Source organism: Moschus berezovskii, chromosome 7, assembly GCF_049115385.1.
Source record: "Moschus berezovskii isolate FMDL1 chromosome 7, NW_MosBer_1.0, whole genome shotgun sequence".
In the NCBI taxonomy this organism is placed as follows: domain Eukaryota; kingdom Metazoa; phylum Chordata; class Mammalia; order Artiodactyla; family Moschidae; genus Moschus; species Moschus berezovskii.
In genome coordinates this window covers 3,477,255-3,492,608 of record NC_142466.1, presented here as the reverse complement: position 1 = coordinate 3,492,608, position 15,354 = coordinate 3,477,255, and the positions used below count along the sequence as shown (strand labels likewise).

General features: G+C 36.8%; 1 pseudogene; it reads left to right on the top strand.

Moving 5' to 3' along the window:
* Positions 1–4,196: 4,196 nt before the first annotated feature.
* LOC148777223 (olfactory receptor 5W2-like) lies at positions 4,197–8,063 on the top strand (annotated as a pseudogene).
* Positions 8,064–15,354: the final 7,291 nt, after the last annotated feature.

The window sequence follows — 15,354 nt, the reverse complement described above, 5'->3', positions numbered from 1 at the left end:
GCTAAGAACCTGCAACAACCTTGCCAGCGCATACACATTTTTCACACAAGCATTTTATCAAACACTTGTTTTCACAGAGCCAAACACATTTCATAGCCCCCAGATAAAAGAAACATTTAAAAGTTTCAAAATTGCTGCAAACTAATAGTTGGATAACTTTCCAACTATTCAGTTCAGTTTAGTCACTCAGTTGTGCCTGACTCTTTGCAACCCCATGGACTACAGCATGCCAGGCTTCCCTGTCCATCACCAACTCCTGGAGCTTGTTCAAACTCATGTCCATCAAGTTGATGATGCCATTCAACCATCTCATCCTCTGTCATCTCCTTCTCCTGCCTTCAATCTTTCCCAGCTATGGGGTCTCTTCCAATGAGTCAGTTCTTCGTATCAGGTGACCAAAGTATCGGAGCTTCAGCTTCAGCATCAGTCTTTCCAATGAATATTCTTTTATTATTTACTGGTTTGATCTTCTTACACGCCAAGGGATTCTCAAGAGTCTTCTCCAACATGACAGTTCAAAAGCATCAATTCTTTGGCACTCAGCTTTATTTATGGTTTATCTTTCATATCCACACATGACCACTGGAAAAACTATAGCTTTGACTCAATAGACCTTTGTTGCTAAAGTAATGTCTCTGCTTTTTAATACGCTGTCTAGGTTTGTCATACCTTTCCTTCCATGGAGGAAGCGTCTTTTAATTTCATGGCTGCAGTCACCTTCTGCAGTCATTTTGGAGCCCAAGAAAATAAAGTCTATCACTTCCAATCATTAGGAGCTGGGAGTTAATTCTAGAACAGATTGTATTAAGTTGTCTTAAAAGATATAGTAAGAACCTCAGAGATTGTGTCTGTGTGTGTTTTCATGTGTAGAATATCTCATTAACAAGATTGCATTTATGAAATTACTGGATTAGGGAGGAAGCCAGATTCCTTTGGTTTCTGCGCTATTTCTTATACCCAACTAGCCAACTGCAGTTTGATCAAGTTATTTTTTCGTCTCAATTGTCTGACCTGTGAAATGAGGAGAGTATAATACCTACATCAATGACTGCTACATGTTTGACTAAATACTGAGAATCATGCCTGAATCATTTTAAACACTTGATAGATCTTAAATACATCTATTTCTTTAATAAATTAAAATACATAAAGTGCAACCAGATGGTATGAGACAGGGGTGCTAGGAAAGCAATAATACCAAATCAAATACCTTTTCTTAAGTGCTGTCCAATAGCAAGTCAAGAACCTTCTATACCCAAGCTAATTCAAATTAATTTGAAAACATTTTCCAAGTGGCATCTTGTAGACTAAAGGTTAATTGCAAGCAAAGTATTTGTTTTCCTCCCTATCTTTTATTTTTATGTGTGAAAGTACTACTGAAAGTATGGAGCATCCTTCTCTGGTATCAGAAACACAATGAGCTACTAAGCGTATAACCTGTGTCTTCAATGGCCAGTCAACTGACGTGACATTGGGAAGCACTACAGAGAACATGCACTTGAAGCCTGGACATAAAAGGACATGTATAATTGCAAAATATATTTCTATAACTTATGTTTTTTCTGTTTATTATCATTTTCATCATTATTATTTATTTTATCATTATTTAATTGTCATTTATATATCTGTTGGTGAGGTATCTGTTCAAATCCTGTCCCTATTTTTAATTAGGTTGTATTTTAATTATTTATAAACATTTTTGTATAGTTTAGCTACAAATTCTTTGTTGCAAAAATATTTTGCAAATATTTTCTTCACTTCATCTATAAATCTAACATCGATCTATATTACATAATAATACATAGCATTACATAAAAATATAAAACATTAAAAATGATTTCATAAAATTATAACAGGAATAATTAATAATCAACAACACATTTTCTCCTCCTCTTATATTCTATTCACAGTGCTAAAGCTCTCGTCTGCTCTATAACCACTGTCTCAGAATGGCACAGGTTAAATAAATGGGCTGTATTCTGTTATTCTTCATACTGACCATGGTCAGACAGTATTGTACCATACAGCATCCTATGGACAGAGGAGCCTGGTGGGCTACAGTCCAGGGGGGGTCTCAAAACAACAACGACAACCAAGTATAAACATTAGTTTGAAGGTTCTTGTTGCTTTATTTCAAAAGTAGTTGAGGTTCCATCTTACAAGTACCAACCTGTGAAAAACTGAACTTCATATAAACAATATGCCATATTTTTTAGGTCTAAAAAATATACACATGACTCATATTCCAATTTTCACATATTATCCAAGACACACACACGGAAACGTGACACACATATAATTTTTTTTTAATTGGAGGCACATTATTGTATTGGTTTTGCCATACATTGACATGAATCTGCCCCATGACACACATTATAAATGCATGCAAACATAATGGAGATAAGTCTATATATTTCAGAAACAATTGAAAGTGAAAGTCACTCAGTCATGTCTGACTCTTTGTGATCCCATGAACTATACAGTCCATGGAATTCTCCAGGCTAGAATACTGGAGTGGATAGCTAGTTCCTTCTCCAAGAGCTCATTCCCAACCCAGGGATCAAACCCAGGTCTCCCTCATTGCAGGCAGATTCTTTACCAGCTGAGCTACGAGGGAAGGCCACAGCATTTATTATCACTCATCTCACTTTCATTTTATAAAGAAAAAGTCTTTTTTATATTTCATGGGAGTGGGTAGCTGTTCTTTTCTCCATGGGGTCTTCCCAACTCAGGGACTGAACTCAGATCTCCCACATTACAGGTAGATTCTTTATCATATGAGCCACCAGGGGAGCGCAAGAATATTGGAGTGGGTAGCCTACCCATTATTCAGGGATCTTCCTGGTATAGGAATCAAACCAGGGCCTCCTGTATTGCAGGCTGATTCTTTACCAGCTGAGCTAAGGGTAGCTCAAGAGATAAAAATATATGTGTTAAATAAGTTCGTAGAAATGTTTCCCTTCCATGAGTAAAGAGATTCTTTCTTTGGCACCAGATAATTCCCACAGAAAGGTAATTAATATGACAAAACACATCTAGAGAACTGTTCATTAATACTTGTTTAATGTCTCACCAAATACTGAACATAACATAAACCAAAACCAGAAACATAATTATTTTATTATGATCAATCCATGATATGCTCATTATTTCTGGAACTGATACAGATACTCTTAAAACAATCATGGTTTTGAGAAATATTAAAATTGTTATCTTGGTTTGTATCTGCCGGTGCCAGCCGGCAAAGAGAACAGGTCCGGACCGCAATGACATAGAAGCCTGAGAAAAGAATTAAGGAGTAAAGAATGGGGTCGAGAGAACTGAATGCTCGTGAGGCAAATCAGCGACTTTATTTAAAAGGGCCAGGGTTTTTATACAAAGTGAGACAGGGAACAGGGTACATAAAAATACCAAGTCATTTACCAGGTTAGTTATTGCATCTATAGAATATTACAAAGGCTTGTTTGCTTTCTAAGACAAGCTTGGCATTTAGACTAATGCTCACGAGATAAGAAAAACTAGTCAGCAAGCTATAAAGATTAGGGGGTACATTCTTAATCTATTTTAAGAGATAAGGAAAACATACCTGCATAAATCTGGGGGAATAAACAAGAAACCTAGCAAAGGATTATTTGCTCTGTTTTTCTCAAGGAAGAACAAATAAGGCCTGGTAAACGTTTTATGACTCTCTTAAGGGGTGGCGGGACAGGGAACAGCACTTACAAGGCATTCCCAGGGCCAACATTTGGGGCCTTGTTCAGGCCGGCTCCCCGCATGTATCCACATGAATATTCATAGAAAATGCTTAGTCCTGATGCTTACAGCTAGGCATCTCTAACATTAGAGTCTCATCCATATTACTTTGAAGAGGAGAAGACAGGTAAATTAATCAAATGTATTCTCTGAAGTAAAGAAAGGAAGGTTCAGAGACAAGATTGTAGAAAGTAACATGCATCACAAATTACATTTAGATGTTCAGTTTCTCAACGTTCTACACCAGGTATTTGTTTTTATTGAGCAATAACAGTTATGCTTTTTTCAAGAGTGGGTGCATGAATGTATAATTTTCTGAATATGAAGACAATTGCAGGTAGAAGTGTGTTCTTTCTTACGATATATTGCAGATGTGCAGAAGTGTTATACATCCCTTTGTCCTTTTCTTGATCATTTTCTGAAAGCTTAGACAAGAACAAAGAAAAATGGATGGAGGGAGTTGCTCCTCCGTGACTGGATTCATTTTCTTGGGAATTACTGATAACACCAAGGACAAAGTGACCATATTTACCATGGTTCTAATTGTTTATCTCAGTGGCCACTTGGCAAATCTTGGGATGACATTCCTGATTAAGATGGATCCTCAGCTGCACACACCCGTGTACTTTTGCCTCGGTCACCTCTCCTTCTGTGTCCTCTGCTATTCCACTGCAATTTACCCCAAGATGATCGTGGACCTATTTTCCAAGAACAAAGTAATCCCCTCCTATGGCTGTGATCTGCAATTCTTGGTATTCTGTACCTTTGCAGATTCTGAGTGTCTCCTGCTGGCCGTGATGGCCTATGACCGGTACAAGGCCGTCAGCAGCCCCTCGCTGTATGCTGTCAGCATGTCCAGTGGGGTGTGCTCCAAGGCTGGGGTTTAGCTGGTGGGAATGGCAGATGCTGTGATACACATGACATTATCATTCCGCTTATGTTTCTGTGGGTCAATTGTGATTAACCTTTTTTGTGTGTGTGTGATGCTCCTCCTCTCCTATTTCTATCTTGTTCAGATATCAATGAATTAGTGATATTCACCGTTTTTGGCTTCACTGAACTAAGTACCATTTCGGGAGTCCTTGTCTCTTATTGTTATATCATCCTTTCATTCTTGAAGATCCACTCTGCTGAGGGGAAATTCAGTTTTTTCCACCTGCACTGTTCACCTAACTGCTGTGGCAATCTTCCAGGGAACTCTGGAATGTATTTCAGCTCTTCATGTATTTCAGGCCAAGTTCTTCCTACTCTCTAGATCAAGACAAAATGTCCTTTTGTCTTTTTTGTATTTTTAAATATCTATATCACATGCATGTGTACATACCCACACATATATATAGTACTTGTTTAATTTAAAAAGTATATGACATAACACATGAGAAACATAAATGTCTCAGATTCCTAAATAAAGAAGTATTTAGAATAAACCTCAATCCTAAAATATATTACAGTTCCCCTCACAAGTCTGCTTAGTGTGTGTCCAGAATTTAAATGTGCCACTGCTTTTAAAAACTTTTGAACTTTTCTAATTAAGTTAATTTTTGTTTCACTTTTTCATTCAAATGTTATTTCAATTTCCCTAAGACTTATTGTGCATTTACTGAGCATTTTCAGCACTTATTTCCTTTATATGTTATAGTACATCTTGTAAATTCTGTACTAAAAGTTGTTAGTGTTAATATTAAACATTAAGGAAACAAAGTCAAGTAATTCATAATAAGACTTAAAAGCATCATGAAATAAAAATTGAGGGCTGTAAATCCAAAAGCAAAATGTCTAGAACTATTGCAAAAGATATATATATACACACAGACACATATATATGTATGTGTATACACATGTGCGCTGTGTTGTGCCTGATTCTTTGCTACCCCATGGACTGTAGCCCACCAGGCTCCTCTGCCCATGGGGATTCTCCAGTCAAGAATACTGGAGTGGATTGCCATGCCCTCGTCTAGGGGATCTTCCCAACCTAGGATCAAACCCAGGTTTCCCACATTGCAGGCAGATTCTTTACCATCTGAGCCTCCAGGGAAGCACAAGAATACTCAGGTGGGGGGGAGGGGTAGCCTATCCCCACTCCAGGGGAACTTCCTGATGCAGGAATCAAACCGGGGTCTCCCGAGTTGCAGGCAGATTCTTTACCAGCTGAGCTACCAGGGAAGCCCATATGCATATAGATGTGTATATATATATACACAAATATATATAGTATATACTAAACCCTCAGTTAATTTTGTGTAACTGTGATATAATTAGCACTAACAAACAAAATGTTGTTTGTTAGTTTTGATTTACTACATATTTGCTTATTTTACAATTTTATGTCACCAGACAATAATCAGTGTTTGGATAACAGAGATGGGATGCTTAATCCTTTAGCAAAGAATGCTCATATATCATATATATATATGTATGTTAATATTTGTGTGCGTGTTTGTATGTTGTTACTTCTTTTTCAGTTATGTCTGATTCTTTGCAACACAGTGGACTTTAGACATCCAGTCTCTTCTGTCCATGGGATTCTCCAAGCAAGAATACTGGAGTGGGTTGCCATGCCCTCCTCTAGGGCATCTTCTCAATCCAGTAATCAAACTCCATGTCTCATGTTTCCTGCATTGGCAGGTGGGTTCTTTACCACTAGTGCCACCTGGGAAGCCTATGTTAATACATGTACGTTCATGCATACATATATATATTTAAAGCATAAATGAATATACATATTGTTTACACATGTATACAACCATATTTGCAGGGGGGAATGTATGTGAATTAGTTGTGGACACTAATAATGGATCCATAAAGACATGCATAATAATTACATTAGAAATAAACAGCTATAAGTTATTGACATTTACCTTTGTTCTTGTTTCCTTCCTGAAGGCTAAGCACTGAATCAGTTTGTTGAGAAAGTGAAGATATGGCCATATATTTGAAGGACCATAAGCTACGGAAAGACTGTTAATTATCCTTTAAAATTTTTAAAGCTAAAAGCCAATGATTGTCTTAAATTTTCTAGCTGGCATTCTAAAATATCCTTATGGGAATGTATTTCAGAATGGAAGTAAAGTCAAAGAACTTACTCTGTTATTCAAAATGTTGTTTGTGAGACTTTATGGCATATTGGGCTTCCCAGATGTCTCAGTTGTAAAGAATCTGCCTGCCGATGTAGGAGATGCAGGAGACATGGGTTTGATCCTTGGGTCAGGAATTCCACCCCGGAGGAAGAAATCATAACCCTCTCCAATATTTTTTCTTGGAGAATCCCATGAAAAGAGGAGTCTGGCAGGCTATAGTCTATAGCGTTGCAAAGAGTCAAACATGACTGAGCTCACATACATGTATGGCATATTAGGAAAAATTCTCATGGTGGAAAAATACTGCAAAGAATTCTTATTTTAGATAAAAGACTTATAGGTTTCTAATTCTAGCATATTTTATTATTTTATCAAACTCTTTTGGAACTGTTGCCTATAAAAAGCAGCTTGATCAAAGCACTGTCTGAAAATTAAAGTCTAAAAAAATAGGGCATCAATGGATTGTGATGTAACATATTATCTAATTAATCCATCTTCATTCATATGACAGATAGTTGTTACATTATCTAAAGACTGATATGACTTGCACATTGGTCCATTTTATTGGATCTAATGTAAGTGATATGAAAACGAAAGAAAATTTGAGCCCATCAATTGATAGCCAAAAATAGAATTGCAGCAAACAACATCTACATAATATCTGGCTTTCATGTCTGGAATTACAGAGGTTAAAGAAGAAATTATGGGAAAATTTTTTTAAGGAATTCATAACTCAAGTAGAAGTTTGGACATGGTGTGTAAAGACTCTCCTATAATGAAATTTTACAGAAAAAGGGAGCAACATATTAAAAGGCTCTGATGTATTCTAGCCAGTCTACTTCAGTCTTCATCACTATCTTTCCTTTTCTCCTTCTGATGTATCATTGATCTTGATGGAAAATATCTTTGTTCAAGTGCAGTATTATCAGTGACAGTGGATAATGTGACAATATTATAGTCAAGTTTCCATTCTATAGTCCCTTTCTTCATCCTTGAATTTAAATTCTTAACGGTAAATGTGGCATGATGATAGACTAGGTTACCTATACAACACAGAGAAGAGGGAGATGCATAGTGGTCATAGGCTGTAGAACCACATTTGATAGGAAGAGAGCAGTAGTAATATTCAATAAACCAATACATAAGAGGGTTTCTGTTTAAGCTGGAGGGAGTGATGTTTAACCTCACTGGAAATCTCTCTCCCTAGTTAGAAACATGCTCTGGACCAGGTAGCGATGCCACTCTAAATGGAACTCATCACTCTTCCTTTCTATCCCTCGGATCCCCCTGTGTAAAATGGGGACTTCAGCCAGATTACCTGTAAGGTCCTTTCCAGATGATACAATCTGCCTCTATAAAACATGACTCTATTTCTATGTAAAGCCATCCCTATTATTGGAACAGACTTGAAAAATGGAAGAAAAATGAGTCACTTCAGCACTTCATGTTCACACAAAGAATTGTGTGGCCTGTTATTCAAATTCAGAATCTCATAGATTCCTCATAAAAGTAGATATTCAAACTTACTAGTGCTCAGGTAAATAAAACTGAAACAAAAAGTAAAGTTATACTGTATCATCTACAGAATGGCAGAATATAAGCAATTGAAATATCAACTACTCCTGAAGTTGTGAAGCACCATGGACTTCACACATTGATAGTAGATGGAAAATTGCTGCTGCACTTGGTAAAACTCCATAGCTGAGTCTTCTAATGCTGGCTGTACAAATGTCCTAGGACCAAAAATACCATGCCTGGAATTATGCCCAGGAGGGAAGAATGAGTATCTTCATTAAAAGACATGTACAGAAATATTCACCATAGTAGTATTTGAAATACTATAACACTGAAAATAACTAAATTTTTCCCCAGTACATTAGTATAGGACTTGACAAGCTTTTCTTTAAAGTATATTTTAGGGTTTGTAGGCCATAAAATCTTAGCCACACCTAAACAGTTTTTTTGCTACATCCCGAAAGCAACCATCTGTATTCACTTATAAATGGTATGTCTCAGCTTAGGTAAAATGTACTGACTCCTGCTCTGGATTAGGTAAATAACTTTATGGTAGTTTTGTATCTTGAAACAGTAGACTGCAATGTAGATGAATGAACTGCCTCTGCATACAACAACATGTGGAGAAATTTCACAAACATAATACTGAGCGAAAGAAGCCAGACATAGCAGTGTAAAGGCAATATGATTTCCCTGGTATATACCTCAAAAATAAACAAGCTAAGTGGTATATTGTATTGAACATTAATTTGTGATGGGTGTGGGTAAAATTGCCAAGAAGCAACAAATTAATTTTTGGGGGGTCTGATTATAGTTTCATTTCTGAAAATGTACTTGCAGTGTACTTTTTTAGGTGAAAATTTCTATATGTATATTAGACTGATTTTCATTAAGCAAAGTAGATGCAATGAGAAATGGTAAGAAATCTTATTTGTATTTTTTAATCGAAAGGCCTATTGTACAAAATGAATGTTCAGTGTACATATGTGATTTTAGTGTAATGTATAATTCCACTGAGTATCTCAGTGCAGTATTCATTTTTATGTTATTATAAATGCTGCCTTGCTTACAGAAAAACACTGCCTTTATTCACACACTGGCTCTCCCAGTCATTCTCTTAGCTGCAGTGAGACATAATGTATTTAGTACTGCATCATCCAATGAACTGTGTCATAGTACTCCAGGTTTGAGGAACAGAAACTACATTCTGAAAAAAGTAATTTTCTCCTCAGTACACATTTGCCAATAGAGAACTTGTCTTAATGTTACCAGGGGTACCAGGAAAATCCTAGAGATTTTTTTCCCACTTGCTTATATATGAGGAAGACATTTTCTTCTAAAGACATGTTTTTCAATTATTTAAGATCTCCATTTTTAATGAAACACAAATCCCATTGGGAGATACTTTATGTTACCCAATTTAAAATAATAATTTATCTACCCAAACTCGGGTTTAATTTGTTGGGTGAGAGTAGATTGAAAAGTTGTAGTCAACATGGTCTTGATAACAGCACTGTTAAAAAGCTAAAGCTGGGTTCTGGATGAATGAAATGCAACAAAAGGGATTTTTCCCAGAAGATAAGAATGTAGTTGAGGGGAAAACTAAAATGCATAGTAGAATGAGATGACTAAAACAATTCTGTATATACCATATGTGTGACAGTGAAGTAAATAATGATAATAAAACTCTTTTGTAAGACAAATGCATCAGTTTCTTGATTTTAGTGAGAAATTATTAACAGTTATGTGGTTTGATCTTTGCCTTCAAAATATCTCCATAGAGTACTGTACTTGATACCTTAGTATTGATGTGATTTGACTTCCCTAGTGGCTCAGTGGTAATGAATCTGCCTGCTAATACATGAGACACAGGTTTGATCCCTGGGAGAAGATTCCCTGGAGAAGAAAAAGGCAATCCACTTCAGTATTCTAGCTTGAGAAATCCCAAGGACAGAGGAGCCTGGTGAGCTACAGTCCATGGGGTCATGAAAGACTCAGACATGACATAATGACTAAAATAATAAACAACATTTGGGATTATTATACCAAGAATGGGAATAACAATTAAATAAGCAACATAATTTTTCACTAGGTATCTTTTCCCCCAAATTAAAAATGGACTATTAAATGAACTTTAACCTGCTGAATTTCGTAGTTTTAGAGAAAATAATGTAGATGAGAGCAAGAAACAAATAAAAGAAGCAATCAGAAAAGGAACACAAACATCTGTGACTCTGTTTCTGTTTTGTAAAAATGTTGCTTGTACCATATTCTAGATTTCACATATAAGTGCTATCTTATGATATGTATCTTTCTCTGTCTGACTTACTTCTCTCAATATGAAAATCTCTGGATCCATTTGTGGACCCATGCTGCAAAAGGCATTCTCTCTCTGTCAGATAAATAGATGGTTTTCAAAGACTTTCTTCAATCTTTATATATATATATATGCAATTTCCCTGGTAGCTCAGATGGTAAAGAATCTGCCTGCACTGCAGGAGACCCTGGTTCAATTCCTGGGTGAGAAGATCCCCTGGAGAAGGGATTGACTAACCACTCCCATATTCTTACCTGGAGAATTCCATGGACAGAGGAGCCTGGTGGGCTACAGTCCATGAGGTCACAGAGAGTCAGACATGACTGAGTGACTAAGCACAGCACACTTAAAATTTGTTTCTCTGATTTATTTCCCCACACGGTTCCTGTTATCTCTTACTACATAAAACTGTATTTCAAACCTAAATAACTTAAAAGAATGACCACTGACTCATTATCTTGTTTTTTTTTTTTTCTCATGTTAACTGAGGATACATGAAATATTCATGGAAAGATGGTTAGACTGCAAGGTCTTTCATTACTGCACAGGATGTAAATGACTAGCAAGATAGACACAAATTCTCCTCTTCCCAGTCCATGTTATCTCAGAATTTGTCAAATCTGTTATTCAGAAGATTCGTCAGACTTTCTTTACTGTAGGTCATGACTTTTAGATATTGTCTTCTTAAAGGCTAGACTCAGAAGTGACTTACAATATTTCTGACCATTTTTGTTCATTAGAGCAGGTAAAGTATGGCAAAAATTCAAAAGAAAGATAAAGAGGTATTGTATATCTAAGGAAAATATGTGAAAAGTGTACAATTTGCTTTATTCTTCCCAAACTATCAATGAGCTCATTGTAGAACTTTGTTAACTTCTAAGTTCAGTTCAGTTCAGTCGCTCAGTCATATCCGACTCTTTGCAACACCATGAATCACAGCATGCTAGGCCTCCCTGTCCATCACCAGCTCCCGGAGTTCACACAAACTCATGTCCATCGAGTCGGTGATGCCATCCAGGCATCTCATTTTCTGTCCTCCCCTTCTCCTCCCACCCCCAATCCCTCCCAGCATCAGACACTTTTCCAGTGAGTCAACTAGTCGCATGAGGTGGCCAAAGTATTGGAATTTCAGCTTTAGCATCAGTCCTTCCAATGAACCCCCAGGATTGATCTCCTTTAGAATGGACTGGTTGGATTTCCTTGCAGTCCAAGGGACTCTCAAAAGTCTTCTCCAGCACCACAGTTCAAAAGCATCAATTCTTTGGCGATCAGCTTTCTTCACAGTCGAACTCTAACATACATACATAACCACTGGAAAAACTATAGCCTTGACTAGACAGACCTTTGTTGGCAAAGTAATGTCTCTGCTTTTTAATATGTTATCTAGGTTGGTCATAATTTTCTTTCCAAGGAGTAAGCGTCTTTTAATTTACTGCCTGCAGTCATCATCCGCAGTGATTTTGGAGCCCAAAAAAATAAAGTCTGTCACTGTTTCTATTGTTTCCCCATCTATTTCCCATGAAGTAATGGCACCAGATGCCATGATCTTTGTTTTCTGAATGCAGAACTTCAAGCCAACCTTTTCACTCTCCTCTTTCACTTTCATCAAGAGTCTCTTTAGTTCCTCTTCACTTTCTGCCATAAGGGTGGTGTCATCTGCATATCTGAAGTGATTGATATTTTTCCCAGCAATTTTGATTCCAGCTTGTGTTTCTTCCAGCCCAGCGTTCCTCATGATGTACTCTGCATATAAGCTAAATAAGCAGGGTGACAATATACAGCCTTAACATACTCCTTTTCCTATTTGGAACCAGTCTGCTCTTCCATGTCCAGTTCTAACGGTTGCTTCCTGCTGACCTGCATACGGGTTTCTCAAGAGGCAGGTCAGGTGGTCTGGTATTCCCATCTCTTTCAGAATTTTCCACAGTTTATTGTGATCCACACAGTCAAAGGCTTTGACATAGTCAATGATGCAGAAACAGATGTTTTTCTGGAAGTCTCTTGCTTTCTCCATGATCCAGCAGATGTTGGCAATTTGATCTCTGGTTCCTCTGCCTTTTCTAAAACCTGCTTGAACATCTGGAAGTTCACGGTTCACATATTGCTGAAGCCTTGCTTGGAGAATTGTGAGCATGACTGTACTAGCATGTGAAATGAGTGCAACTGTGCAGTAGTTTGAGCATTCTTTGGCATTGCGTTTCTTTGGGATTGGAATGAAGACTGACCTTTTCCAGTCCTGTGGAATTTCTAAGTACTGATTTGCTTATTAATAGTTTTTTTTATGTTATTGTTATTAAATCTGTGAGCAAGTGTGCAGTCACTTCTTAGTTTTGTTGTTCATATATGCAAACAAAGTGCCTTTATGAAGCACTTCTTAAGCAGCACACATATAGAAGGAGAGTGACTGACCCTTTGGTCATTCAGGTCATTGTGAAAGGAAAACTAGTTCTGGGATGCTGGGAAATAGTCCAGTCACATCAGAGATACCAAGTTGTGAGACCAAATTTTAGATTCTTTACCATCTGAGCTCCCAGAAAACACAGTAGTTTAGGAATAAAATGGAACTCTGATGATTTAGAAAAGTAATCATACCTGTGCAATTTTCTAAATAGGTCTTCTTTGGACATATGAGCCATATCTATATTAAAATTCCCCTAACAGTTATGTTTTATTTATTTTATATCACTGATAACAAGAAATACTTAATAATAATTGTTTAGAAAGCCCTACTTTTCATCTTCTTGTACCAGGGAGCTTAGGAAATGCAAAATAAGCATTGATCATATTTCTGAGGCCTTAATTGTAGTAGAGACATTCTCAAATGAACAAAATAAACATAATTCAAAAAAAAGTGCACAATTTAGAGAATGTGAGAGAGTCACAAAAATCAATGAAATATCCCTGGTTGATATGTGGTTCGAGGATGGGAGTAAGATGATATTTGGTGATGAGGGCTGCCTTAAAAGATAGCACTGGCAGGAATGTTTATAGCTAAATAGAAATAACCCAACGATCATCTAAATGAACAATGGACCAATAAAATGTGTTATAGCCTGAAAATGAATTACTATTGTGTCACTTAATGAAACAAACTTATATGTTCAAGAATATAGATGAACATTGAAAACAGTATACTCAAGAAGCCTGACAGAATAAAAACACATACTACATGATTCTGTTTATATGCAAGGCCAAGAATAGGAAACCATGCCATATCAGAAAGGAGTGGTTTCCAGGGCTCAGGGAGGGAAGAAAGTGGAATGACAGCTAATAAGCTTGTTGTTTCTTATTGGAGTGATGAAAATATTCTGAAGTAGGTGATAACTGAACAGTCTTGAAAATACACTAAAAGCTAAAGAACAGTATACATTAAAGAAATGAACTTTATTTTATATGCCTTATAATTTAATAAAAAAGGTAATGCAAAGTATAATAATACTCCAAAATGAGACAGTAAAGGATAGTGTTTCAGAAGCAAAACGACCAATCAAAAGGAGCTGGAAATGATGGAGGGAGAACTTTTTTATTTTTGATTAGGTTTCCTCTTGGACTAGAGAAGGAGATAGTTTCAGGCTAACTGTGAAGCACACCACAAAGAAAATTTGCAGTTTTCATTCTACCATGAATCATTTTGCCGAAAATAGTGAAGCAAAAAAAACTTAGCCTTTGCTAATTTGTTCCTGAACTCATGTGGGGATATAAAGAAGCAGAAATGTAGTTAAGGAAATGTTTGAATAACATCAAAGCCAAAGGACAGTAGCACAGGGATTTAAATCCCAATGAATCTGGTTAAATGAAAAGCCATCTGCCTATTGTTCAGCAAACCAAAATCTGCTTATTTCAGGTAAGTTCCTAGATCCTATCTTAAGAAATGTAAGAGAAAAGACTTAACTTTTTGATTAAAACAGGGAAAAAAACTGTGTAATTGAAGCATTTTATGCTTGGTTACTCACTAAAATCTTCATCTAATGGCTAGAAATAGAAATTTACCCAAGTGAATGTTTTCAAGCATCGAAAATACTTAATCCTAAGTGTTAGAGACTAGCCTCTCTATCATTGGAGTCTCTTCCATATGGTTTTCAAGAGGTGAAAAAAGTTATGTTACTACAGATCTACTCCCTGAGGTTAAAAAAAAAAAGTAAGACTCAGGAAAGAGCTGGTAGAAAATGACAAACCTTGTGGATGGCATCTAGATTTACATCAATCTTTCAAAAGTGTTTTTCTCAAATTCATTTTATTCTTGAAGAATAGAGGGCTATGCCTCTTTAATTTGTGTGCATGACTGCATTTTTTCTGAATATAAAAACACAATTGCAGAAGAAAAAAATATGTTCTGCCTTATGATTTTTTACAGATGTATAGAAGTGCATGGCAGTCCACTTCAGTACTCTGGCCTGGACGGAGGAGCCTGGAGGGCTGCAGTCCATGGGGTCGCTGAGGGTTGGACACGACTGAGCGACTTCACTTTCACTTTTCACTTTCATGCATTGGAGAAGGAAATGGCAACCCACTCCAGTGTTCTTGCCTGGAGAATCCCAGGGACGGGGGAGCCTAGTGGGCTGCCATCTATGGGGTTGCACAGAGTCAGACATGACTGAAGTGACTTAGCAGCAGCAGCAGAAGCGTTACACATGAATGTGCCATTTATTTTTTTGATCAATTTCTCAAGAGTTTATACAAGATCTAAAAAGA